At 47.4% G+C, this 27,948-nt stretch overlaps 1 long non-coding RNA gene across 1 annotated transcript in view; it reads left to right on the top strand.

Annotated features, from left to right (window-relative positions):
- The window catches only part of LOC135323154 (uncharacterized), a 158,874-nt gene that overhangs the window by 63,074 nt on the left and 67,852 nt on the right, over nt 1-27,948 (top strand). Inside the window, exon 3 of the long non-coding RNA XR_010384406.1 lies at nt 3,864-3,959. This is a non-coding gene — a long non-coding RNA (uncharacterized LOC135323154). The remainder of the gene's footprint in view (nt 1-3,863; nt 3,960-27,948) is intronic.

Raw genomic sequence — 27,948 nt, 5'->3', positions numbered from 1 at the left:
TTGCTGTCTGGATAGCTTGCCTGCTGTCTCCTGTAGATGCTCCCATGGGCTTTGGAATCAAAAGACCTTGGTCTCTGCTCTTCCACGTAGCAACATTGTGCTCTTGGGCATAGCATCTCACATCTCTGAGACTCAGCTTTCAGATCTATAAAGTGGGGACAGACTGAGTGAGACTGGTCATGGGGCACCATGCCTTTCACAGAGCGGGTCTTCAGGATCCATGGTCCCCTCCTGTCCTTTATTCAGAGCATGGCTAGAAGGCCCGTTGTATTCCTATCCTGCCTTGGTCCCAGCCAGGCTTCCCTCTGTCTCTCTTCTCCCATCCATGGGCAACGGAGGCAACCTCATGCTGGGGTCTAAAATGGCCCTGGTGGTAAGAGAAGTTTTCTGTGACATTGAACTCCCTCCTGCCACTGCAGCTGGCTGTCCGTTTTCTCTGGCCAAGGCCTCCTGGAGAGAGTTCCCTGAGGATTGCCTCTCCACCCTCAGCAACTTCTCTGCCTGGAGGAGTCCCTGGCCACCCTGGGTTAGGCAGGCAGAGGGCACACCACTGTGGCACTACTTCAAGACTTTCTGTTTCCAGAGGAGGTTTTAATTACCCCCGGACACATGTCTGAATTACAGACCCCACGGGCGTGTGGCACACACTGTTTATGTTCTGCTTTCAGTAATTGTGTCTTTGGTGAACTCTGCAGTCTTGTGGAAAAATACAAGTCTGGCAGTGGAACGAGAGATGCTAAGAAGGTCTCGCCGGCCTCCCAGCCTGTGTGTTCAGGGGCTACACGCCTGAGTCAGCACCAGCGGCCCAGGCATGCTTTGGCTTGGTTTCCAACGTGCTTCTCAAGCACCTTCCATCTTCTACAGTCAGTGTGGGCCCCCTCCCCCGAAAAATGCAGACCCCAAGTGGAATATTGTTTAATGGTCACAAACCCCTCCTTCATCACAACTCCCATCCATAGAGGAGTCTGTTTCACCAACCCCTGGGTGGCCTGTGTGGCCTTGACCTACAGAATGCAGTGGAAAGGGTGTTTTGCAATCTGGGGCCTAGGCCTCAAGAGTCTTGCAGTTTTCTCCTTTGCCATCTTGGGGTGCTGTCCTGAGGTTTCATACAGGGAAGCCAGTCCAACTGCTGCAGGAGAAGCCATGAGGGGGGAGAGTGAAGTCTCCCTGGCCAAGAGCCAGCATTGTCTGCCCCATACTTGGTTGAGACCAGCTTCGACCTCCCAGCTCAGCTGACCCTCCAGCTGAATGTAGCCACATGACTGAGACTTGGCCACACCTCAGAGGAAGCACCTGCCCACCCGCAGAATCAGGAGAAAGAAGAAAACGTTGCTGTTTCCAGCCATTTGGGGACAGTTTGTGATGTACCTGAAATGGAGTCTGGGTTCAAGTAGGGTATTTGGGAGGTGATCCTGGAGGCTCTGAGGAGTGGGGAAGTGAGCCAGGCACGGGGAGCCAGGCGGGGTGGTTAATGCAGGGTTATCTTTGTGGGCAGCTGGGACTCAGTCTCATGCGGACCCTCGAAGACACTGTGTCCAGGGTCCCTCAGATTGGTTCCACAGAGCAGGGAGAAATGTGGGGGAAGTTACCCGACTCTGTGATCAGTCGTCCCTGGGCTGTTAACTCCCTGGTACTTTGAGCCTACTCCCACATGGGCTGGCACCCCCTGGGGAAAGAGAATGCTCATGGGCTGTGGCTTAGGAAGCTGTTGTCATGTCCATCTGGAGGTGTTGGCCAAGGGGACATGGGTGGGGTGTGACCCCAGATACTCGAGCCCCTATCATGTACCCAGCTCCTTCTATGTTCTGGGAACACACTGATCTGCTTTCTGGTGGCTCATAGTCCAGAGAAAGAGACAAATGAGAACAGAAATTCTTCACGGGGACAGTGCTGTCCCTTAGGGAGAGTCTTTCCCAAGTGCGGACATTTTTGATGGTCACAATTAGGGGATGGTGCAGGCATTTAGTGGGAAGGGCCAGTGATTCCCAAAGTCTTGCAAACCACACAGGACAGTCCTGCATAATAAAGAATCAGCCCACATCCTGTGCGACTTTCACATGTCCTGGTTGACATTTAAGTAGGTGGAAACCTGTTTATAATTATTTGAGCCTGAGACCTCACCCTGTTTTTTTATATAAACATAAAGCATTTGTGTCACGGATTTAATATACACTGAATTTTCCAGGAATACAACTACCGTGTAAATTGAAGGAAGATTGTACTTTGTTCTGTTGGAAACATTGCCCAGAGTTATTCATCATTTTTGGAAGATTGCATTTCCAATGGCAGCGCCCTTTGTGGTATTTGAGTCTCAGGCACAACCCCCGAGGATCAGGCTGCGTGTGACGCTGTGGTTCTCGTGGTTCTCGTGCTGATCTGGCGTGGGAACGACTTCCTCGTTATGTCTTCTCATGCAGTCGAACCCGAGCATTTACATATTGAAATACGTATTTTATTAGAGATGATCTTTATTTTGCTTTTATATTCCAGTTAAGGCATTATGTTGATTTACTTTCAGATGATGTGTCTAGGTAGGTTATACTGTCCATGAATTTCATTTCAGGATTGTAAAGGAGCCATTGAGAATTATTTGTTAAAAAGCAGGGAACCTGATAGGGCTGAGAACTACAGGAGCCTTTCAAGCCGACAGCACTGTGAACACAGAGCTCTGGGACCCTGAAGGAAAGGAGACTTTCAGTAGCGGGCGAGGGGACTTGGAGGACAGGAACGATCAGGGAAGACTTCACAGGGGAGCTGACATCAGCTGGTCCCAGGGGATGAATCCACAGAGCTCCCCAAAACAGTTCTGAAGGATAGATGAGCAGGAACTCAGTGAACTCTCGGCACATGTCGGTTGCATGAATGAATATATATGCTGTTTCACAAATAAGCAAATTGCAAATTGAAGCTTGGAGAGGTTAAATGACTCACCAAGATCCTACGCTCTTAAGTCACCGAGCTTATCACATACTCACTTAGCAAACATTTTGGACCACCAACTACCTATTGCGGACATATAAGAACTGCCAGTTGACATCTATTTACTGAGCATTTGCAAGGTGTCAGTATTGGGGCTGTAAGAGAGAATAAGACAAACCTTTTCATTGTGGAGGAGACAGAAAATCAATATGTAAGCCAGGATTTCTCAGCCTTGGTACTACTGACATTTTGGGCTAGATATTTCTTTGTTGAGGGGAAGCTGCCCTGTGCATTTTACGATGTTTAGCAGGGAAGAGGGAAGAGAGTTTCCTCCATTATCACCATTGTCATTGCCATTGTCATCATCATCAACACTTCTGATTGCGTGATACCTCCACATGCCAGGCACTGACTGCTCTTACATATATTGACTCAGTTAACCCTGTCAACCACCCCATAAGGTAGGTGTGATTATTTCCCCCATTTTACAGATGGGGAAACTGAGACCTTGGCATGTTTTAGGGGCCGAATGACGGTCAGCATGGCTGGAGCATAGTAAACATGGGGGAGATGGTGGGGAATGCGTTGGGGACTATGGGGCAGAGCATGCAGGGTCTCGGAGGCGGTGGTTGCTGTAGGGGCTGCACTCCTCTGTGGCTGGGAGGGTGGGCAGCTGAGAGCTCTCAGCTGAGTCCTTCGCTAGGAATTGTGGTCAGCTAAGGAGAGCTAGACAGTTCAACTAGGGAAATGCCCCATGCCTAAGGGAAGACAGCCCACAACCATGATAGGTCGATGCAGGGGTGCAAGTCTTGACCTCCTGCCTGGGATGACTCGGAAGCACCATCCTATTCCAGCGCTTCCATGGGATCAACTGGGGCCTCTGTGACAAATGCACCACGGCCCAGTTTCCCTCCTCCAATCCTGCTTCCTTCTTTTCCCCACAGGCATGTTCCTGAGAGCACTCCCCAGCAAACATCTTGCATGCTGCTTTCTACCTCAGAGTCTTTCCGGGGGAACCAGATCTGCAGCATCATGGTCAGGTATTGGTTTATTTATTCTGGTTGGAACAGAAAGCGGTTGGAGCCTTTAAACATGGGCAGAGTGTGATCTGAATTATGCTCAAGAAACTTTGCTCTGGCTGCTGTGTGAAGGAGCAAGGATGGCAGTGAGAAGACCAGTGGGGGCAGATATAATAGTGCAGGTGAGAAGCTAGTGTAGGGCTGCAGCAGTGGAGATGGTAACAAACGGTCATTTTCTGGATGTGTTTATTTACGGGGTGGACCCAGTACGACTCACTGTCCAGTGTGATGGAAAGAAGGATAACTCTGGGTATCTGAGCCACTGGTGGCTGGTGGTGCTACTTCCTGAGATACAAAAGGCTCATAGGGAAAAGGAGGAATGGATTTGTAGGGGAATCAAAGGTTCTTCTTGGACTGATTGGGTATGAGATGCCTCAGATATTCAACGGAATATGTTGAATAGGCAGATGGATAAATGAGCCTGCAGGTCAAAGGAATGGTCAGAGCTGGAGATACAAAGTGAAGGTGGTCAGCACACAGATGGTATATGCAGTGTGAGCAGAAGAGACCCCCAAAGAGAGAGGCTTCAAACACAGCATGGTGGGCTAGGGCACCCCCAAAATTTAGGGCCCAGACAGAGAAGAAGCCTGGAAAGAAGATGGAGGAGGAGTGGTTCTGAAGGAGGAAGAAAGCTAGGTGAGGTGTTGTCAAGAATGCAAGGGAAGCAATCATTTCAAAAGGAGGACGTGGTCAATGCAATGAAGATTCCTGAGAGAGGGAACAAGGCAAGGACAGAGATGTGACTATGGACTTTTATTAGGTGTGGGTAACTGATGACCTTGACTGCAGATGTTTCTGTGGACAGGTGGTGAGGAACCTGATTGAAGGTAGCGAAGGAATGAGGGTGAGGAGGTGGAGAGTGGATACATACAATTCTTTGGAGCTTTTCCACGAAGGCAAGTGAAAGAAATGGGGCAACAGCAGGGAGGGGATGCAGGGTCCCTGGAAGCATTTTTTAGATGCACAATATTAAGGCATGTTTGTGTGGTGCTGGAATGTTCCAGCAGAGCCAAGAATGACAATCGTGCAAGAGAGAAAGGGGACAGTGATGGGGCAGAGTCCTAGAGTTGGTAAGGGGGTGGTGCAGACAGTTCACTGGAAGGGGGTTGGAGGTAGATGGAGGCCCTCCTTGTGTTATTATGGGAGAGGAGACAGAATACATGGGTTAAGATGCAGGTAAGTAAAGGAGAATTGGTAGGGGGAAAATAAGGCAGCTTTTTTTTCTGATCCTTTTTTTTTTTTTCTGTGAAGTATGAAACAAGATCACCAGGTGAGAGGAGAGGAGTGAGACATGTGCTATAGAGCCGAGGAGAGAAGGTGGGAAATGGCTGTCTCAGGTAGTGGACAAGTGAACTTTCCAGGGACCTGTAGTAGGATTGCCAGGCAGTTTTGAAGCCCATCAGTATGAAGTAGGTCCGGTCATCATGATTGCCTGATTTTCCTTAGTGGTTTTCAGTTGTTCAGTGCTGGCACAAGGTGGGTGGATAGCTGGGTTTAACCAGAGTCAGGGTTGCCAGGTAATGTGAGAAAAGCAGAGGAGGACTAGGGTATTGGGGGCACTTGTGGCGGGATGGCTGGAGTGCTGACCCGTGGCATCCAGGCCGGTTAAGGGAGTCAGCGTCTAGAGTGATGGATTTGAGAAAGTGGAAGGGGTCTCAATGAGGTCAGTGCTGCTAGGATGCGGGTACTAGAGTGGGGGTGAGACGGAAGGAGAGAGGTGATGGTCACAGTGTTTTCAGAGATGTTTACAATGGACATTCCAGGGGAGGTGCAGATGTGGTGATATAGGGTTAGAGTATGAGCATATGGTGAGACGGAGGAAGAGCTCATTGGTGAAAGAAAATCAAAAAGAACTGAGAGCCCAGTAGATTGACTGGACCCCCTTCGTGGATGCTGGATGCTGGATGCTGACTTATGACAGGAGTTTGGCGGAGAAGATGGAGAGGTAGGTGCTCAGCTCATCAGCGAGTGAGGTCTGCACATGATTGCAATGACCACGGATGCAGGGGTAGGTATCTGATGCCATGCCCTTCAGAGAAGTTGAAGGAAGAAGCCAGGGAAATTGTTGGGAAGTGAAACTTAGCAGCAAGGAGTGTGAAAGAAAATAGATGCCACTCGAAAGGGCTGTAGGAGAACCTGTTTTCTCAGAGGAGACCCGGCTTTTAAGCAAGAAGATGAAGGGAACCTTTGGAGAAAGTCGGAGGATTGGATATATTTGCTAACGACCAATGGGGAGTCCAGAGGGCTTGGAGGAGGGGTCTGGGAGTCTGGGAAGGGGTGGGAGATAGGGTTCACCTAGGGGATGTGCAGGACGATATTGGGATAAGCCCTGGGGCCAAGCTGGGTGATGCAGGAGGCCTGGTACCAGCTGGGGACAGATTGCATTGGCAGGGGCATGGTGGGTGGGTGGGGAAGGGAAGGGGATGAGACCTATGGTGGGACTGGTCCTGGAGGCCCAGGTAGCTGTTCTGTCCTGTAACAGGGGAGCTGGGAGTGTGGGGGATGGGCAGAGGCCTCCCTGGGTACAGCCTGGTTAGGCTGATTTAGGGTGAGTTGTGGGAGGGGGTCCTCAGAGAGCTGTGGCAGCTGGGAGCCACATTCCTTTTCTCTTCTCACTCTACCCGAAACTGGGTTTACTCGAAGAATACCAATGTCCTTCAGCCCTTTGTGGGGGTGGGTGGGGGGGTGGCCTTTACTTTCTCTCACACTGTACCTCATGGCCTGGGTGGGGTCTGTTTCCTTCCTGCTTAAGGGCTTCAGCCAGAGAAGGGGCTGACCTCCTCCCCTGGTCTAGATCTCAGGGTATCTCAGGGGACTGACATGTTTGGGAGCAGAGCTTGTCACAGGGGAAGGAAGCGAGGGGCAGAAAGAGGCAGGAGAAGCTTTCAAGCTGGGTCCCCCATTCTCACATTCAACTCCTGACATTTTTGTCATGTGAGTTTATTTCTCCTGTCTCAGAGCTACCCTGACAGGCTCAAAAGGAATTGCACAGACCACACCATCTGCAACATATTATGAATTAATTAAAAATAAGCCTGTAATTATCTTGTTAATAGAGCAATTATATTACATTGTAATTTTTGTGTTAAAGCATTAAATTGTTAAATGTTAAGTTGTAATATATACCCTACTTTCTGTAAGCCGAATTTGGCGGTCTCATTGTTTGAACACACTGGAAACCTCACACAATGGAGCAGCCTCTGAGGGGCCCTGTGCTCACAGGATGCTTCCCGGAGCCTGGTCAGAACATTGGGCAGAGAATGAGGCAGGCTCTGTATTTATTTCCCAGCATTCTCTTTAATTATTTTTCCCTTGTAAAGAGCTGCCCTTCACCAGAGCCTGGAAGTCCACAGGCTATCAGAAACCCTGTGAAGTCAAAGCAGAAGAAATTAGAAAGTAGGATAGAAGCCCTGGCTGCTCAGTGTCTCTAGTGGGCCTTGGGCGGGGGTCAGGGGTCGGCGGGGGTCAGAGGTCAGCGTGGTGGGGACAGGTGCTCAGTCAGTGGGAGACTTGGGCTTGTAGGGTGGGGGCGTCAGTGTGTGAGTGTTGGGGGGGCACCCAGACGGGAATAGCCTGGAGATGGAGAGGAGATGGGGATGACTACCATGCATTCATTCACCATGTATTACCACCATGTAATCCTGGGAGCTTCCTGGAGAAAGTAGCATTCTTTCCCCAGGCTGATCCAGAATCTAGCACAGTGATGTTAAAGCGCCCCCTTTATTCTCCTGTCCTCAGCCACATGTCACCCATCTCCCATCCTTTCTCCCTCTGGAGGCTGTTCTACCCCAGGAAAAATTGAGTTAGCACTGCCCCCACCCTCTCCCAACTCCTATCCCCTAAGAAACAGATAACCTTGTGGAAAAAATAAGCTTTATCTGAAGGCCAGACCCTAGGCTAGCAGAGCTGGAAGGGACCCAAGCTACTACCTTGCTGCAGTCCTCCTGCCCCATTTTATAGATGAGGAAACTGAGGCTCAGAATAAGTCAATGACCTCTATCTGCTATCTCCCCAGTGCTCCATTTTCTTGGTGTCTTTGGGGAACTGAGTACAGGATGAGTGGGATGGAGGGCAGGGAGATGGGGGCATTCACATTCTCTTGGAATTCCGGGTCTCCAGTAGCAAAGCTTGTGGAGAGCTGGCTGTTGTACCATATCCCATCCAATAATCTGTTTCCTGTGTTCCGCTGTGCTGCAGGCCAGCTCTCGGGAAAACTGAAATAGTGCAATGAGACTGGAAGTGACCTCAGGGAGCATTTCATCCAACTTGTCACCACCCCCACCTTCCTGCCCCACTTTATTTTCAAAGGAGGAAACTGGGAGCCCAAAGAGGCAGTGACTTGCCCAAGACCACACAGCAGGCCACTCAGAACCCTAGTCTGGACTCAGTGTGACTTCTGTCTGTCTCTCCTGGCACTGTTCCAGCAGGAACAGTGATGTGTCTGAAAGGGAAGGGGTGGTCCCAACAAGAGGGCGGCCCAAGGCAACACATCCCAGCTCCCAGGCCCCACAGGGTTCAGGCACCATCAGCCCCTGGGCCAGGCCCACCCTGAGAAAGCACTGGGGTCCCTGTGGTCCCTGGTTAGGCTGAGAGTGGCCGCCATCCCTCCCCCTAACTGGCAGGGCTGGTGGGGAACCAAATACAGTGGAGCCTTAAATCACAGCAGTGCTAACTGGGTTTTAAGTAGCATTTGCGTCTAAGTACTTCTGTTTTTCAGGAGGAGGGATGCTGGTGGTGCAAGGCAAGCAGTTCATCATGTTTAAACCTTTCCTGCTCTCCCCTCCCTATTCCTCCCTCCCTCATTGCTCCCTCCTCCTCCTAATACTCTGTAGCTGTGGAAACCCTGTCTCGGCCCAGGGCTGTGTTCAGGCTTCGGACAGAGCTGGGGGAGGTGGGAAAAGGGTCAGGAAGCAAGCACTCCTCTGGGAGCACTGAAAGCTGCTTTGCCTCCCTCCCTCACCTGCTTCTTTTACTCATTCATTTATTCGTTCATTTGTCCATCCATCCTCCCATCATCCCTTCGGCATTCATCAAACATCTACTAGATGTCAGGCCGAGATCTGGCTGCAGGGAACGGTATCCGTCAATCGAGTGCACTTGCTGTCTGTTCAAGGTCCCGGTGACCCGCACCTGCATGGCAGCTCTTGGAGGCAGGCAGGCAGTCCAGGTTCAAGCCCGGCCTGCTTCCCACGCCTGAGCTCTTTCTCCCACACATGCTCATCCCTGACCATTCTGCCTCCACCATGTCACTGGGCTCATGCCGTCCCCTTCCCCTGCCCTCCTCTGGCCTACTTCAGGCCTCACTGCCTTTCCCGATGGCCTCCTCCTGACTGGCCCCTCCCTCCTAATCTGTCCTCCACATTAATGTTCCAGCCCAGCTGTGTGTCACTGTCCTGCTCAAAAGGTCCCAGTGGCTCCCCATTGTTGGCTGAATGAAGCCCGAACTTTTTTTTTAAAGTTTTGTTTTTTTGGGGGGGAGGTAATTAGGTTTATTTATTTACTATTATTTTGTTTAAATGGAGGTACTGAGGATTGAACCCAGAACTTCATGCATGCTAAGCACGTGCTCTACCACTGAGCTATACCCTCCCCCTCGAAGCCCAAACTTTAATCCCAGCGCTCAAGGTCCTCGACTTGTTGCCTCTAATGCTCTTCTTGTTCTGGCCTTTGTTTTTCACTGTTTGTGCCCACTGTGGAAATAGGTCTATTTCTTCCTACCCAGCCACACCGCTGGACTCGCTATCATCGGGTGTTTATTTCTGCTTCTCCCTCTGCTAGTGGTGCCCACCATGCGATGGCCACAGCATGTCCACAGGTACAAATCTTACCTGTATTAAAGGTCGTGTTTAAGTGCTGCTTGCCCCATGACTCTTTCCTAGATCCTGCCCCTCCTCCAGCTGGAGTCATCTCTCCCTCCTCTGGGCCCCAGAGCACTTCACAGGAGCTTCCATTAGGACCCTCACATTTTGTAGCCTGGAATTTATGGACATGTCTTAGTGTTCCTTGAGATAAGCTGCATGGCTTGGCCACCTCTGCCTCCCTATACCCTCGCACGAAGCTGTGCATGCAGCAGGTCCTTCATTGTCTCTGAGTGTTCTTCGTCTCCCCCTGCCCAGAGACCTCCTCTCCCAGAAAGGCAGCCTCAGAGGCTGGAAAGGGTCCTGGTCTTGGAAGCAGTTCAGTGGGGTGGCTGATGGTACTGGCTCTGGGCAGACAGACCTAGGCCAACTCCACTGACTAGCTTGGTGACCTTGAGTAATTTACTTAACTACTCCAAACACAATTTCTCCACCTGTATGAGGGCAGATATTGATGGCAGTGATGTCACTGGGTTATTGACAGTGTGAAATTACACATGTGAATCCCTAATCACAGCACCTGCCACTCTGGATAAATGCTACTCTTTGTTATCACATCTAGTTCCACCGTTACCAGCTGTGTTGGAAATAAATTCATTTTCTCAAGACTTGACTTTCTCACCCGTAAAATGGGAGTGATAGTCCCTCCTGGCTTGGCTTGCGATGTTAGTGAGAGGATTAGGTGAGATAATAGATAGTTTGTGAGTAAATGCCTATGAATGGCAGAATCCCAGCTTGATTGTTTAATGACAAAATGGGGAATTTCATTTACTTAGATAACCCAGTCAAAGGAAGGCCAGAACCAGTGGACCTGGGCACCCTCTTTTCATCTCCCATGTCTGTCTCTTTGTACACATGACTTCTTCTTTGCCAGTGAGAAGGGTTGGTGCTATGCCCATGGGCAATTGTAACCACCCTTGGCCTTATGAGTATACAGGAAAGAGGGCTCCTCCTCCAGTCCCAGGGAGGAAAATCATGAGGAAGGCTCTGATTGGCCCCACCTGGTCACGTGACCATCTGTGTAGCAGGAAGGGGAAGGAACACTCAGCGTGGTGGTGGGGGCGGTGAAGTTCCCTAAGCAAAGGTGAAGCCATTATTAGATGAAGAGGATAGAGTACTGGGCAGACAAGTGGAATGGATGTCCCTTCTAGACCCGAAAGCACTTCATCCATCCAAGACTCGTTAATTGAGCACTTCCTGTGTGTCTAGCACTGGCGTAAGCGCTGAAAAAATTAAGATGAATAAAACACTATCATTGCCGACAGCTCCCCCTTGTCTAACCAGAGACTTCTGTAAATTAAAGTCTGCTTTAGAGATACAAGGTGGCAATATTTCTATTCTTACTAATATATATGACTTATTGTGTTGGTGAGACAGCCTGGGAGTCAGGATTGATGGGAAAGAAGGAAGTGGAGATCAGGATAGGAGACCACGGAGGCCAAGAAAGAGAGATCACTTAGTTTGTAACAGGTTATTTTGCATACACTTTCTCATGTCATCTTTGCAATAATCGTTCAAAGTAGGAAATATAATCTGCATTTTAGACATGAGGGAGGGGAAGCTTGGAGAGGAGAAGTGACTCCCAGAGAGCACATGGCTAGAATGCTGGGGTTCCAACCTAGGTCTGCCCAGCGAGGTCACATGCTCTTTGCTCAGTCCCATGGAGTGGCAGGGGGTGGTCGGCCAGTCCTCATCTTAGGAACGTCTTTCTTCCCTCCTTAGAACAAAGCAGAGCATGCCTAGAAAGAGGCTGTGGCTGGCAGCTGGGGGACTGAAGTGTGGCATGAGTAAGTAGCCAACAGAGAAGATAATTCAGGAGGCAGGACCAAAAGGGAAAGACCCTCGTAGGGGTGTGTATGGGGAGCCTACGCCTGAGTCCCCTTCTCCCCCTCCTACCTCACCCTTTCTCCTCTTCAACCCAACTCCAAGTGGCAGATTTATTAGTTTTAATTAACAGCCCCAATGCTGGGAAAACATCCAAATTCCAGCTCTCAGCATCACTGGGTTTCCACGGTAAGGGAAGCGAGGGGGTGATGCCAGGAATAGTAATGAGCGGGGGTGGGACAGCAGAAGAGGTGCCCTCCCTGCCTGGGCCTGGCCCGGGACTCCCCCACTCCTCTTCCTCTAGCCCCAGCCCGACTTGGCCTTGTCAGAACCAGAGCTGGCCTGGCCTTAGAGGAAGGGGGAGATCCAGCACAGTGTGGGGTCATGGGGGTCAGGAGCACTTGGCTCTGGTCTCAGGCCCCCCTGCTGTGTAACCTTGGCTAAGCCACTTGAATTCTCTGGGATTATTGTGAAATTCACCTATAAAATGAAGAGGATGATTCAGAGCCTTCTCAGGGTCCTGGCAACTCTAGCTCGTGATTCTAAGTTTCTTCCAGATCTTCTAACGGCCCTGCTTTCCCAGCTCCTTCTCCTTGAACTCCTTGGATTCCTCCATTGGACTTTGCGCCTCTCCTAGAGAGGTCTTCTGGTTTGGAGTCTCCCACCTCCACCCTCCACCCCTCCCCTGACCCAGATCCAGTGCCTTCTCTTGGAATCATGAGAACTCCCTCCTTTGAGGTCTGTCAATCTTGGTCTTGACCTAGGCTCCATCAGTCCTTCCTGGGTAAAGGTCTCAGGCAATTCTGCACCTCTGTTACCTCATTGCATACTAGGGATGACAATGCCAGCTTCCAGAATGTGCATGCATGTTTGGGGGTAGAAGGTGGAGATGCAGTGAGGTAATGCCAGTGCAGTGCCTGGTACACTGATCAACACGGGACCCACCCATGACCACACAAAGCTGGAAGCCACCCATGGACCCCTTCTTTTTGGGGGCCACTCAGAGCAATGCACAGAGGGGCTGCTATAATTAGTGGTGACCAGCAACCACTGGTGCAGGAAATCCTAGTCCCCAGCAGAGGCCAGTTTGTCTAGTCTTTACATTCTAATTCAACCCTTCCCCCACCCCGTAAGCCCCTCATCCTCAGCTTGGAGCTCTCTCACTCTGTGCTGAGATCATGCAAAATTATTCAACTAAAATCATTCAGCAGGAAAGGCAACTGAGCAATCAAGGTTTACTGCTGAGAAGCCCTGGCCTTAACCTAGGCTGGGAAGCAGGAGCCCAGCGGGGCTGAGAGGCTGGCTTGTTCCAGTGTTCTCCAGAGATGGGGAATGCAGCGCCCTGCTGGGCACCTCTCCGCCAGTGCCAGCATGTGATCAGCGATGAGTCGTAGGAGCTGAGTGGCCAGGCACCTTGTGAGTGGCCTCAGCCAGGGCCCCAGCTTTGCCAGGCTGCAGTTGCTGTATGAGCAAACGAGTTTGGAGCTCACAGCCATTGTTTCTGGGCTCAGAGAAGCATTTTCCGTTCTGGGGTCTGGAGTGCAATGGGGAAGAGAGGTAGAGGAGGAAGTGAGGGTCAAGAGTGAGAGAGCAGGAAGAGGGGAGGGAGTAGGGGGGAGGGAGGAGATCCCGGAATACTGTGGATGGGATCATGTGTCACATAAGTGATGTGACTTGCTCCTAGGATGTTTACTCCAAATGTGTTTGTATCTTTCCATCCTCGCCTGGAATATAGTGGTGACCCAGAAGATCTTAGACATAAAAGTGTTTACCCCTCCCTTTCCCAGTGACCATCCATCCATCCATCTATCCATCCACTGCCATTTATAAGGTTCACCCTCCATAGCCTGCTCTTTGCAAAGAATAAATAAGTGAAAAATAAGATATTAATGTCTTCAAAGCCAAGCACCCCTCCCCCACGTCTCCCCCGCAAACCTGCTCCTTCCTATCTTGAACTTTGACTCCACTGGCCACTGAGTTCTCCCAGCTGGAAACTGCAGCCTATTCTCTGAGACCTTGCCCCCACCCAGATCTCATCTTCCCTTTCAAATCATTTCACCTTTCTTTGATAGCTTATCCACCCCCTTCATTCATCAGCACATCAGCAAGAGGTTGACTTTGCCTTGATTCCATGCCAGGACTGGGCATAGGGTGAGAATAAGGACTGTGGAGTCAGGCTGGTTCTAAGTGTGCCTCTGCTACTTCCTCGCAGTGTGGCTTTGGGCAAATTGCTGAAACTCCATGCTTCAGTGTCTTCCTTTGGAAAATGGAGGTGTTAATATTGCTCCCTAATGTGTGAGAGGCTGATTCAAACCTTCCGTGAATGCCAAGTGCAGCACTTGGCACACAGCAGGAGCTCAGGGGATGCTGGCCCCACCTTCACACTTGCCCCCTTCTTTCTCCCTCCCCTCCACTGGAGCTCATTGCCCAACCCTCAGGCTGCAAGGACTCTGGGTCTGTGTGGGCAGGGGACCTGAAGTCACATCAGAGCTCATGACAGCGGGAAGGAAGACACTCTGCTTGGCTTCTGGGTTGTTACTTTTTTCTCAGAACGGAGCAAAGGCTCCTGTGGGGGATGTGGGGAGCCTAGAAAACTAGAGGGTTCCCCATAGATCTCCAGGCAGGAAACCCCAAATCTCCATCTCCAGGGCAGGCAGAAAGGGGCTTCCCAAAGTCGCAGCACCCAGCACCACTGCCTACCTGGAGTGGGGATGAAGAAAACAGTTCCCCACCAGGGTGTGTCCGGGCACCTCCTGACCCCTGCCCCTCATCCCTGCACACACACATTGGCCCCAGTGGAACCTGGTCCTGCGGGGTTAGGCTTCTCAACTGTTCTGATGGGACAGCTTCAGTCCTCTACTTTCACATGAGGACTCTGACGCCTGCAGAGGGAGGGACCTGGACCCATGCCTCTTGCCTTCCGGTTCAGTGTTCTTCCTTCTCTTGAATTCCCAGGCAAGTGGGCTCAACACAGGAGAGAAAAAAGAACTATAAAGGTCAGGACGTGGTTTCCCTGAGTGCGAAGGGAGGAGCTGAATCGGGGATTGGGGGCTTCTGGCAACGTCCTGTTTCCTGGAGCCTGGAAGGTGGTTTCCTGGGTGTTCACTTTATGTAACTCATTAAGCTCTGCAGTTACGGATTATTCACTTTTTGGTATTTGTGTTCTGTTTCACAATAAAAAAGGATTTAAAAACCCTAATAAATCTCACTAAAATCAATTAAACATACAAAAAGAAAGCTAAAGAGGCCTCCGGTGTGAGTTGTCCTGGCAGCTTCCAGTCCTGGTGGGTGGTCTGTGCCCTAGCTAGTCCCCACTGTGAAATGGGTGCAGCCGTCCTCACCCCTCACCCATGCTCTCCAGGGAAGTGAGCCCGGGACGGAGGGTGCAGAACATTTGCTAAGGGGCCCTCTTCTGTTCCAGGAAGATAACGGGCATCTTGGATCCTAGATTAGGATTGGGATGAGAATGCCATGAGGATGTGGTTGTAAATGCTGTCTCTGGCCTCACCTTCAAGGCCATGTCCAGGCTACAAACTCATTGTACTTCTAATCTTCAGGGCAGTGGTTACTGGGAGTCTGGCAGCCAGAATCCCCTCTGGATTCTACTTTCCCTTTCTGTAAAATAGGAGGACAGAGGGAAGGCAAAACATCTTTTGAGAGTGCTTCCTCAAACACTGACATTCTGTTCGCCAAGGGGAGATGTGTCACCCAAAGGCCCAGAGAGGGCGTCTGACCTTCTGAAGGTCACACAGCATTTAGTACATCTCTGAATGGAAGACCCTGTTCCCAGGACTTCTTGGGGAGATACATCTCCTCCTTCTCACCCCTCTCCCTCCCTTATCCTCAGCCTGAGCCCTGACAGAGCACAGATTGGGGCTCTGCCTGAGAAGCTGCATTCCTCTCTGCTGTCCCTGGTGATGCAGGGCTGGCCTTGAGCACTTGTGACTTTTAAATTTCTCGAGATTTAAAGCCAGGATGGCTGGTGGCCTCCACCTCCCCAGGCTGTGGGCAGGAGGAGGGGGTATGATTCATCTCTCCTCTCCTGGTGCTTAATAAGAACACGGCTATAAATGTAACTGGGCCATTTGCGAGCTCTGCTGGCTGGCCGTCTCTAGAAGTCAGCCTCACAGTTGGATCCTGGCCCCCTCAGAGCTGGCCCGGCCCAGCCTGTGTTGCCTCAATAGGGGGTTCTCTCCTTAGGACCCCCACCTGGGAACCTGGAAGCCTGTATAATGGGTGGGAGAGAGGAGGCAGCCTTGCTTGGATATTTTTAATTCAACTATTATTATTACTTCATTCGGTGTATGCTGAGCACCTACTATACCTACATTTGTCAGGCACAGTGCTAGGGGCTGGGGACACACTGATGGGTAATTTCCAGTCCCAGCCTGAAGGAGCTTGCTGCGTCTGGTAGACTCAGGAGAGGGCAGATAATGATGACTCCCGTGAGAAACAGTCGTCAGGACTGGCCCTGAGAGCCAATAGGGCCCTCACCTGCTGCTGGACGGGATGGCTGGGAGAGAGACAGAGGTGTGGGTAGGGGTGTCCGTTCAGGTGGCGAGATGGGTATTCCAGCCCGAGTCAGCATGTTTAGAGGATAAAAGGTTTAGGAAAAGAGTGGAGGACACTAGCTCACATGTAGGCCCCACAGAGGCAGGAATGCTCTCTCTCTCTCTCTGCCTCTGGTCCCAGCACCTAGAGCCTTTTCTGGCCTGTGATCCACCCGCATATATTTGCGGATTGCGAGATGGATGGATGGATGGTGGTCAGGCCAAGGCCAGGGCCAGGGCCAGGGCCAGGAGGCCTCCCAGGGGACCATGGAGGTTGTCAGCATCTCTCTGGGGGCAGCTAGGGTTCCGGAGGCTGCTCCTCCCTGATGGGCTTTAGCAGAGCCGAGTTCTGCAGTGATGACTTCCCCATACACACACACACACACACACACACACACACACAGAATTTCCCCTCCTCCCCTGCCACCATGCACACTGTAAAAACTGCTTTATTGCTTTGCCTCCCAACACAGCCGACCCTCCAGCTCAATGTCGCCACATGGCAGAGACTTGGCCACACCTCAGAGGAAGCACCCACCCACCTGTAGAATCAAGAGAAACAAGAAAATATGGCGGTTTCCAGCCATTTGGCGGTACTTTGTAATGTAGCAATAGTACCTCGTTTGATCTTCACAACTCTTTTCAATTTTGATGGCTGTGAAGTAAGGCTAATGCTTTCCTTGGAGCTGTCTTGAGGATTAAATGAGTTAATATACGGAAAGTGTTTAGATCAGTGCCTGGAAGATGATAAGATCTCAAATGTCAAGTTTTTTTTTTTTTTTTGACTCTTGAGGGGTGAAATGACTTGTCTAAGGTCACACGGCTAAGAGGTGTGGTAATGGGAGGGGCTTACACCCAATTCTTCTGACTCTTCAACATGGGCCTTTCCCCTTCACCTTGTTGCTGCTCCCCCAGAAGCCTCTTCCCTTTCCTTCCCCAATTTGGTGTGGTTAAGCCAGTCTTAAGCCTTGGGGACATCTCGGAGTGCTTGACCAATCCACAGAGGATCCCCCCAACCATACCCACCCCAGGAGTTAAAGTCATGCTAAATCCTAAGCCCCAGGTATCACAAAGTCCACAAGAACCTTCTAGCCCTGAGTTCTTGAGGTCTGCAATGCCCAGCAACTGTATGACGCCATGGAGGAGGGAGAGGGAGCAAGCGAGTCAGAGCTCCTGTTTGCTGCTTCCGTGACTAAGGCTGACTGGCCCTGGAAAACTGCCTGGCCAGCAAGCAGACCTGTGAGCCAGCCCACTCCACTGCCCCTCCTGGTTGCTCTCCACCTCTCCCAGTTCCCCTATCCTACCACGCTCCCTTCCAGGCTTTCTTCACTTCACAGAAGGGTAGCCTGAAGTCCAGAGAGGACCACTTGCTGAGGGTCACATGGTGAACTGGCCAGGAATAAAACACACGCATCTGGCAGGGAAGCAGTGGGTTCCCTAGCTGGCTCTGCTGATCTCTGGCTGTGCAATCTTGAACATGTTTCTGAATCTTTCTCAACTCCATTTTCTTCGTTGGAAGAACAGGAAGAATAATGCCCACCACATTGGCTTGTTTTGTTTTATTTTTTGAAGCTAGAATGAGACAACTGGCATAGATCACCTGCACAGTGCCTGGCACTAAATAATGCTCTGCATATGTTCCTTCCCACCCTTCCTGCTTCTCTCACAAATCGAGGAGAGGCAGTTGAGTTGGGGGTGAGGTGGAAAGCAAAACAAAACAGAAAACCCATTGAAAGATGCAGCTTCCAGGAGCCTCTCAATCAGTGCAACTGCGGATCCAGGCCACGCTATCATTGCTTAACCAATTTTGCAGGGGGAAAAAAATCAAAGGATAGCTACAAATGAAAACCAAACAGAGCAAAACCAATACTCATTTATCTAGAACTAGTTTGCTGTCAGAGGAGGGGCCAGTCCCTCCGCCTGAGGACCTGTCGATTCCAACTGCACAGAAAAATGACAGGCAAGAGATGCACTGTCTTCCTGAGCCTCAGAGAATGAGGGAGAGGAAGAGAGGGAGGGAGTTCAGCCAAAGAAGCAAGAGAGAGGCCCCAGCCAGCCTGGATTATAGAGGTGTCAGGCAGCTCCTGGTGAGCACTGTGTGAGCTTCCCTCACCTAGCTGTGGGGCCTTCTGGTTCTGCTCAAAGGTCCAGGAAGGTCCAGAGAAGCAGCATTATTCGCTGGCTGAGGTGTGAACCCCCGGGCAGGGCTGCCGTGAGCTGCTGGGCTGGTTGTACACAGCACAAAGACTCCTAGCTAAGAGAGCAAGGAGGAGCTGAAATCCAACGTGTTTTCCCAGAGGAAGAGATCCCTTTGCACTTGGATGAGGCTGAGAAGCTTCTTACACTGGGAATAAGTTTGCTTGGATTCAGGGTATGGGGGAGGGGGAGAGAAGCTTCTTCAAATCAGCCTAGGGGCCTGGATGTTTTAGGGAACTTGTCATATTGCATTTTCATCTGTCTCTCTTACTAGAACTGTGCTTTCCTCCCTCCAGGGCAAAGAAGTGTCCTCATTTTTTTGGAATTGTCCATGTTTATCCCAGGTGATTATTGAATGAATGAATGGCTGAATCTGGGATGGACAAGAGGGACCTGGTGATTGTTGAATGAATGAATGAATGACTAAATTTGGGATGGACAAGAGGGAAGGAATAGAGAAAGATGAGGGAGAGTGAAGGAGGAGGAAGTATTGAGAAGGAGGGAAAAGGGTAATGAAGAATAAGGGAGAAGTTGCAAAAGATGAACAAAAAGGAGACCCAGCAGAAGGGCAGGAGCAGAGCTGGAGAGACTGAGAGCGAGGTTGGGAAGATTCAAGAGGACGGAACAGGGTAGCGGTGGAGGCTGAGAAGCCTGGAGGCCTGGCAGGCCTGGGGTGGTAGGAAGTTTGGGGTTTAGGGTCCCTGCCTCTGATCCTGAGGTTGCTGCCTGAGCTCCTGGTGAGCCACATTCATCAGCAAGCCTAGGATGTTGTTTACAGTCCTGACCTGGAGGTCAAGGCCATGGGCTGTCAGTCACTCTTGCTCCATGAGTTATTGATGAGGGAACAGGTGACAGAATTTGCCCTGTATCCTGGGGCATCATTCTTAGGACTACACCTTAGCTATTTCTTCTTTTAAAGCACCTGAAAATTTGGTAGCTGAAGCCCTGCAGGGTCCTGCTTTAATGGGGTGACTTGGGATACCTTCTCAACTCTTGGAGTCAAGGTGCTTTATAACTGGCTCTGGGTTCTTGGCTCGGTCCAGCCCAAGGGGCTTTCTGCTAGGCCAGATTGGAACCAGAGGGAGTAGTTATGTTTCTGGTTCTGGCCACAGGCTGCCTGGGGTATTCTGGCTCTGCCACTCACTTACTGTGTGACCTTGAAGAAGTTTTATATATATATATATATATATAAAAATTAATTATATATAATTTAATATAATAATATTATATATTTAATTTAATATAATATAATTTAATTTATATATATATATAAAAATTAATTATATATAATTTAATTCCTAGAGCAACCACTAAAAAAAAAAAAAAAAAAACCCAAAAAACAAAAGCTATAAAAAGAGATATAGTAAAAAGTACAATAGATAAATTTAAATGAAATGCAAAAAAAGTTTACCTAACCCAAAATAAGTCAGGAAAAGAGGAAATAGAGAAACAAATAAAAAAAAGAATAGAGAGGTTAAACAGGAAACTGACAAAATGGTAGATCTAAATCCAAATATGTCAATAATTACATTAAATGTAAATAATCTAAATGGACCCATTTAAGTGTAGAGGTCATCAGAATGGATTAAAAAAAAAAACCCTGGCCCAAATATGTGCTGTCTACAAGATACTCACATCAAATATATTTATATAGATGGGTTAAAAGTAAAAGGATAGAAAAATATGTATCATGCAAATTCTAATCAAAAGAAATCTGGGTGGCTTTGTTAATATCAAACAAAGTAGACTTCAGAGCAAAGAAGATTACTAGGGATAAAATGGGATTTTATATAATGATAAAAAGATTAATTCATAAGGAGGACAAAAAAAAAAAATCTAACTGTGGATTCACTTAACAATGGAGCAAAAACTGACAGAACTGAAAGGAGAAATAGACAAACCCATAATTATAATTGGAAACATTAACACTCCTTTCTCAGTTATTAAAAGAACTAGTAGACCAAAAAAAAAAAAAAATCAATAGAAATGGGCAACACCATCAATCAACTGGATCTAATAGTTATTTGCAGAACATTCAACCCAACTAAAGTAGAATGTACATTCTTTTCAAGTGCACATGAAATATTCATCAAGATAGAGGATATACTGGGTCATAAAACAAATCTTAACAACTTTAAATAGGAATTATACAAAATATGTTCTCTGAACATAATGGAATTAAATTAGATAGCAATAATGAAAAGATAACAGGAAAACGTCCAGATACTTTGAATTAAACATACTTTTAAATAATCCATGAGTCAAGTAAGAAGCCTTAAGGGAAATTAGAAAATATTTTGAACTGAATGAAAATAAAAACATGACATATCAAAATTTGTGGCATGCAGTTAAAGCAGTGGTAAGAGGAAAATTTATAGCATTAAACACATATTAGGAAAGAAGAAAGGTTTTAAATCAGTAATGTTAGGTTCCATCTTGAGGAACTAGAAAGGGAAGAGCCAATAAACCGAAAGCAAACAGAAGGAGGAAGATAAAGCACAAATCAATCAATCTGAACCCCATTCAGTGATAATGAAAACAGAAAACCAATAGAGAAAATCAGTGAAACCAGAAGCTGGTTCTTTAAAATATCGATAAAATTGATAAACTTTGAGCAAGACAAATAAAGAAAGAGAGAGAAGACAAAATTACTGATATCAGGAATAAAAGAAGAGCTAGCACTACAGATATCAAAAGGATAAGAAGGGAATAATATGAACAACTCCACACACATAAATTTGACAACTTGGGGGAAATGGACCAGTTCCTCAAAAACCACAAATTACCAAAACTCATCCATGATAAAATAGATAACCTAAACAGTCCTATAATTATTTAAAAAAAATTGAATTTGTAGATAAAAAAATCTTTCAAAAATTACATCTTCCAGTCAAGATGATTACTCTGTCAAATTCTTCCAAACATTTAAAGAAGAAATAACACAAATTCTACCCAATCTCTTCTGGAAAATAGAGAAGGAGGGAATACTTCCCCACTCATTTTGTGAGACCAGTTTTATCCTGACTCCAAAACTAGACATACAAAGTGTAAAAAAAGAAAACTATAGGTCAATTTTTCTCATCAATATAGACACACAATTCCCTGACAAAATATTAGCAAATTAATTCCAGTGATATATAAAAAGAATAATACACTATGACTAAATGGAGTTTATTACAAGAATGCCAGGCTGATTAGATATTTGTAAATTAATCAATATCAGGCGCCATATTAAGTCTAAAGAAGAAAAATCACATGATCATTTCAACTAATGCAAAAAAAATGTTTAACAAAATTGAATATTGATGTATGATACAAAGTCTCAACAAACTAGGAATATAGGGGAACTTCCTCAACCTGATAAACCATATCTATAAAAAACTTATAACTAACATCGTACTTGATGGTGGAACTAGAATGTTTTCCCCTTACGGTCAGCAACAAGTCCAGGATGTCCACTCACCACTGGAAGTTCCAGCCCATGCAACCAGGGAAGAGAAATAAGTAGAAGCATACAGATTGAAAAGTAATAAATAGACCTGTCCCTACTCAAGGACCAAATGTTTGTCTATGTAGAAAACTCTAAGCAATCTACAAAAACAGAAACTCCTACAGCCAAGTTGCAGTTTAGGAAGGTGGCAGGATCCAAAATCAAGACAGAAAAGTCAATCATATTTCTATATACAAGCAACAAATAATTGGGTACCAACATTTTAAAACTGTGTCATTTATGCAGCAACATGGATGCTCCTGGAGAATGTCATTCTAAGTGAAGTAAGCCAGAAGGAGAAAGAAAAATACCGTATGAGATCGCTCATATGTGGAATCTAAACAAACAAACAAACAAAGCATAAATACAAAACAAAAATAGCCTCACAGACATAGAATACAAACTTGTGGTTGCCAAGGGGGTGGGGGGTGGGAAGAGATAGACTGGGATTTCAAAATTGTAGAATAGATAAGATTATACTGTATAGCCCAGGGAAATACATACAAGATCTTATGGTAGCTCACAGAGAACAAAATGTGACAATGAATATATATATGTTCATGTACAACTGAAAAATTGTGCTCTACACTGGAATTTGACACAACATTGTAAAATGATTATAAATAAAAAATGTTAAAAAACTGTCATTTATAATAATAGCTTCAAAAATATGAAATACTTGTGTGTAAATTTAACAAAATGTGTAGAGGTTTAGTATGCTGAAAACTACAAAATGCTGATGAAGGAAGTCAAAGAGGGCCTACATAAATGGAAAGACATATAATGTGGGTATGCTGGAAGATTCAAAATAATAAAGGAACCAGTTTTCTCCAAATATATCTATTGATTTAAGCAATTCCAATGAAAATCCAGCAGAATTTTTTGCACATAGATGAGCTGATTCTAAAATTTATATGAAAAAAGCAAAGAAAGTAGAATAGTCAAAACAATTTAGAAAAAGAAGAATAAAGTTGGAGGAGTGACAGTACCCAATTAAAGACTTACTATAAATCTTATATACTAATCAAGGGAGTATGGTAATTGCAAAAAGAAAGACACATATGCAAAGAAAAAAAAAAAACACATAGATTAATGGAACTGCATAGAAAGTCCAGAAACAGACGTGTACAAATGTGATCATTTGATCTGTCACAAAGGCAATTCAGTGGAGAAATGATAGTTTTTTTCCTCCAATAAATGGTATTGGAATAATTGGGCATCCATATATACAAAAGTGAACCTTACCCTAAGCTTATACGAAATTCAATCCAAGTAGGGAGGGTATAGCTCAGTGGTAGAGTACATGCCTAGCATGTATGAGGTCCTGGGTTCAATCCTCAGTACCTCCATTAAATAAATAAATTAAGTAAGTAAGTAAGTAAATAAATAAATAAATAAACTAATTACCTCCCCTCAAAAAAAAAAAATTCCATCCAAATAGAACATAGATTTAAAGGTAAAACTATAAAAACTTTAGAAGAAATCATAGGAGAAAACTTCAGTGATTTTGGCCTAGGCAAAGAATTCTTTGATATGATACCAAAAGCATTATCTGTAAAATAAAAATTTGGTAACTCAGACTTCATTAAAAACTCTTGCTAAGTGAAAGACTGCTGAGACAAGATATAGACTGGGAGAAAATATTTGCAAATCATGTATCTGATGAAGGACTTGTATCCTATATATATATATATATATATATATATATATATATATATATATATATACACATAAACATTTATTAAGTTGTACTTAATAAGTGTTAATAAAAGTGAGCAAATACTTAAACAAAAACAACTTAATGAAGAATGGGGAAAAGTCATTTTATCAAGGAGAATTTATAGATGGCAAGCAAGCACATGAAAAAATGTTCAATATTATTAGCTACTAGGGGAAAACAAACTAAAACTGCAGTGAGATACTATCACACACCTATTAGAATGACTAAAGTAAAAAACGCTGACAATAATAAGCCCCGGTGAAGACAGGGAGAAACTGAAACTCTTACACATGGCTGGTGGGAATGCAAATGGTACAGGCGCTCCAGAAAACAGCCTGGCAGTTTCTTATTAAACATATACATCATTACAGCTCAGCAATCCCTTGCCTAGGTGTTTACCCTAGAGAAATGAAAACTTACATTCACACAAAAACTTGTAGGTGAACATAGCAGTTCTATTCATAATCATCCCAAACTGGAAACAACCCAACTGTCCTTGATGGGTGAATGGATGTGGTACATCCATAAAATGAGGTAGTTCTCAGCAGTAAGAACCGTTGATATACATAACACTTTAGATGAGTCTTGAAGGCATTGTGCTGAGTGAAAAAAAGCCCATCTCACAAGGTCACATATTGTGTGATTCCATTTATATGACATTCTGGAAAGGGCAAAACTATAGTGTTGGAGAACAGATTAGTGGTTGCCAAGGGATAGGGCTGGGGAAAATATTTAACTGCAAAGGGGCAGCATGAGGGGTTTCTGGGGGCGATGAAATGCTCGGTAGTGGTGGGCACCCAAATCTATACATGTGTTAAAATTCAAAGAACTATAATCAAACAAAAGCCAATTTTATTCTATGTTAATAAATTTTTTTTTAAAAAGGAAAGAGGGATAAAAAAAGGTTAAAAGGGTAGCAGTACTCTGCCAGGCCAGCATGCTGGAGGCCCCAGGGAAGGAAGAAACAGAGTTGCAGAGGGGTGTGAAATCACAGGTCCACCCATCCTCCCCAACAGGAGGTCCAATTCCAAGTCTTGGGGGTACCAGGTTTACTGTCACAAGGAAAACAGTTTCTTTTTTGATTACCACCTTCCCATTATTACCATCCATGTGGTCCAGCTTGAGAGCCCTGGGAAACTCAACATTATCTAATTTTACACATTAAGGATATCCATTCAAAAAATCGTGGACATTTATCTCCTCGATCTCCACTTCCTCTCAGGAATCTTCTCCTGCTGTTTCAGCCACAGTTGCCCGTGTTAGGAACCAGAGTGGCATTTGGATGCGTCCTTCCTCACCTGACCTCTGCACGTCATTGGAAATCCCTTAATCTGTGTTGACTCTCCACTGCCATCTTCCCTAATTCAGGCCACAATCTGTACCTTCCCTGCTGTGGACCATGGTAACAGCCTCTCACTGTTCTTCCCACCATGGTCCTGCCAGCCTCCATCCCTTCTGCACATGGTAGCCAGGGCACTCTTTCTGAAGCATCAGTTCCTCACCTCCCTGCTTAAAGCCACTTGGTTCCTGGGGGGAAGCACAACTTCCTTAGCCTGGCCTTGAGGGATCTGGCCTCTTCCAACCTCAGTTTCATTTCAGACCCTCTAGCCAATGCCTCCTTCTCCTGCAAGTTTGAGGCCCACTTATTCTTCCTCGGCACTGTTCTCTTTGCCTGGAATTACCTCCCATCCCCTTTCCTTGGCTAAGTCTCATTTTGGATACGTTTTCCTCCTGGAAATGTTCCTTGACCTCATCCCACCAAGGCTGGCTTAGGTACCTGCAGTGTAAGTGCCTGACATTACGTTTGATTGTGGAGGCAACCATTTTACAAGATTTCCATCTTGAACAAACATAGTGCCAGTTTATAACACAGCTACCAGCCAAGCTGCCAGATAAGGAACTAAGCTGCCCCATCCAGGAAGGGCTCTCTTTCAGAAAGCCCTGGCTAACCTAGATAACGGACTGGTTGAATGACCCTGCTTCTCTCTTCCTGCACCCTAATTCCTGCTCTTATGCTTTAAATTACCAATAAAGAGTGAGCCAAAACAAAACAAAACCCTAGATATGCCACACTTGGACTCGAATAAAGGCAGAGCCCCAGGTCTGCAATCCGTCTCTCCCCACGACCTCACTGTGTGGCCCTCCAGCATACTGTGCACCCTCCAGGGCCTGTGAGTCATACATCTTCTTCCTCAAACTTCTCTGATGGTTTTTACTGAAGTTTGTGTCCTGGGATCATCATAAGAACCACAAGGGCTGGTCCAGCCACAACAATGGCCCTGGTGTGGAAGTGTCTTGGCGGCTCGCTAGGAATAACACAGGCCAGCCGAGTGCCTCAGGCATTCCTAGCTGAGAGCATCCCCATCCACAGGCTGGGACAGACAAAACAGTACTTCCGTCTGGGGCCTCCAGGGTCCTTTGTACCTTCCTGCCTGCTTTACCTCATTTTTAGAGGGTATTGAGATGATCTGTTGGTGTTTGGAAATGCTTTGGGGGCAGGGTCTGGACTGGCCTCCCATTCTTTCCCTAGCGCATGCCTGTCGCGGGCACTCAGTACACGTTTGTTGACTGAATGAGTAGCTTAGGGCCTCTTTCTATGTTAATACTGGGAAGAGGTGGACTTCACAGTATCAGGTAAGTCTCAGGCGAGCACCCATTGCATACATGCACATGAATACACACACCTTCCAGAATGTGCGAGGCTCTGTGACTGGTGACTCAGAGTCTACCTGGGAAGTGGGGAGGAGATGCCCACGCCCCTTCCCCACTGCAGACCATCCATGACCACGTAACGTAGCTTTCTGTAGAATCCCAGACTGAGTCAGAAACCTGGGCTGCGAGGGCTAGCTCTCCCGCTAGCTCCCAGGTCCCACTGTGATCTGCGATAAAGCACTACCTCTCTCCAGACCTCAGTTTTCCATCTGTCCAAGGGGACAAGTGAAACCTGCCCAGCCTGAGTCTCAGATGTCCTGGGACGGCTGGTCTGAAAGCTGGACAGGAACTTTCGGCCTGAATCAGTGGGATGACGCAGAGAGCAGGCTCCGAGTGGAAAACTCATCAGTGGTTAACAGAGGGTTGCTTATACTAGCGCTCAAAACGCAAGTCAGAGCCGGACAAGATGAAGGAATGTTTGTGGGATGGCTCCGTACCCTCCTGGCCTCTCTTTTCTCTCACCCCCTCTTAATTGCAGGTTGAGCAGCTGCCATCTTTCCCCCTCCCTCTCCCGCATTTTGTTCAAACCCCTAATTTGTCAGTCAAAGAAGCAACAAAGCATTAGCAATGGGTGGAACATGCCAGGCAAAAACCATGGCGTCCATTCAGCCTGGGGCCTGGGCAGGGAGGGGTGCAGAGTAGTTTCCGTGCCCATGGACCTGGAGATGAGGGTGGTGCCTCTCCCCTCTCGCCCTTTCATTTCTGCACACAGAGTGCATGCTTCAGAATGGAGTGGGCTAGTGCTTTCCTCTGAGAGTTGCCATTAATAAAACTTTACATTAAATCACAGCTTGGAGGGGATAACTGGAGCCATTTATCACGTCTGCAGCCAGAGAGAGGGGTGGCCCATTGGCCTGGAGGCCGGTGATCAGGCACTGAGGGGTGAGCTGAGAATCTGTGAGGCTGGGGGAGCGTGGGGGGATGGTCCCCTAGGAAGAGGCAGAGTGGTCTAGGTTTGATGCCTCTGACCTTCCCATCTGCTCCTGGGGCTTCAGTGACCCTCCCTTTTTCCTAAACAGAGGCCTCGAGGCCAGGCTCTGCTGCCAGACAGAAGAGGTTGGAATCCTGGCTCCATCATTTACTACCTGGGTGAATCCGCTAACCTTTCTAAGGCTGTTTCCTCTGGGTGAAATAGAGATAATACTAACACACACAGGGGCTTTGCAAAGATTACCGGCGCCGACACATTTGAAGTGCTTAGCAGGTCCCCGGCACATAGGAAGGGCTCAGCAGACATTAGTTTTGCTAGTTTGGCCGGCTGAGGGGAGCAAGGGACACAGGATCCCAGCTAGGGTCACAGTTACAAAGTGGGGAGAGCACGTGCTTCATTCTCAGGCTGACCATCTGGGCGCTTTCAGCCCTGACCACTTAGCTGCTTTCTCACCGAGAGACCGTGGACGGGTCACACGGTCCCTCTGCCCTGCTTCCTATTTGCAGAATGGGAATGTTCACAGCCACCTCACAGAGCTACTGTTTGAAGTTTAGGGGTGAGAGAGGATGTACAGCTTCGAGCAGAGGGCTTGTCACAGAGTGGGACTCAATATGTCCTAGGGCTCCTCTTTGCTCTCTTAGAAGAAAATTGCCTCCATTGCTAAGCAAA

This window comes from Camelus dromedarius, chromosome 16, assembly GCF_036321535.1.
Source record: "Camelus dromedarius isolate mCamDro1 chromosome 16, mCamDro1.pat, whole genome shotgun sequence".
Classification (NCBI taxonomy): domain Eukaryota; kingdom Metazoa; phylum Chordata; class Mammalia; order Artiodactyla; family Camelidae; genus Camelus; species Camelus dromedarius.
The sequence above is the reverse complement of the archived record's forward strand: the minus strand, read 5'-3'. Positions and strand labels throughout refer to the sequence as shown.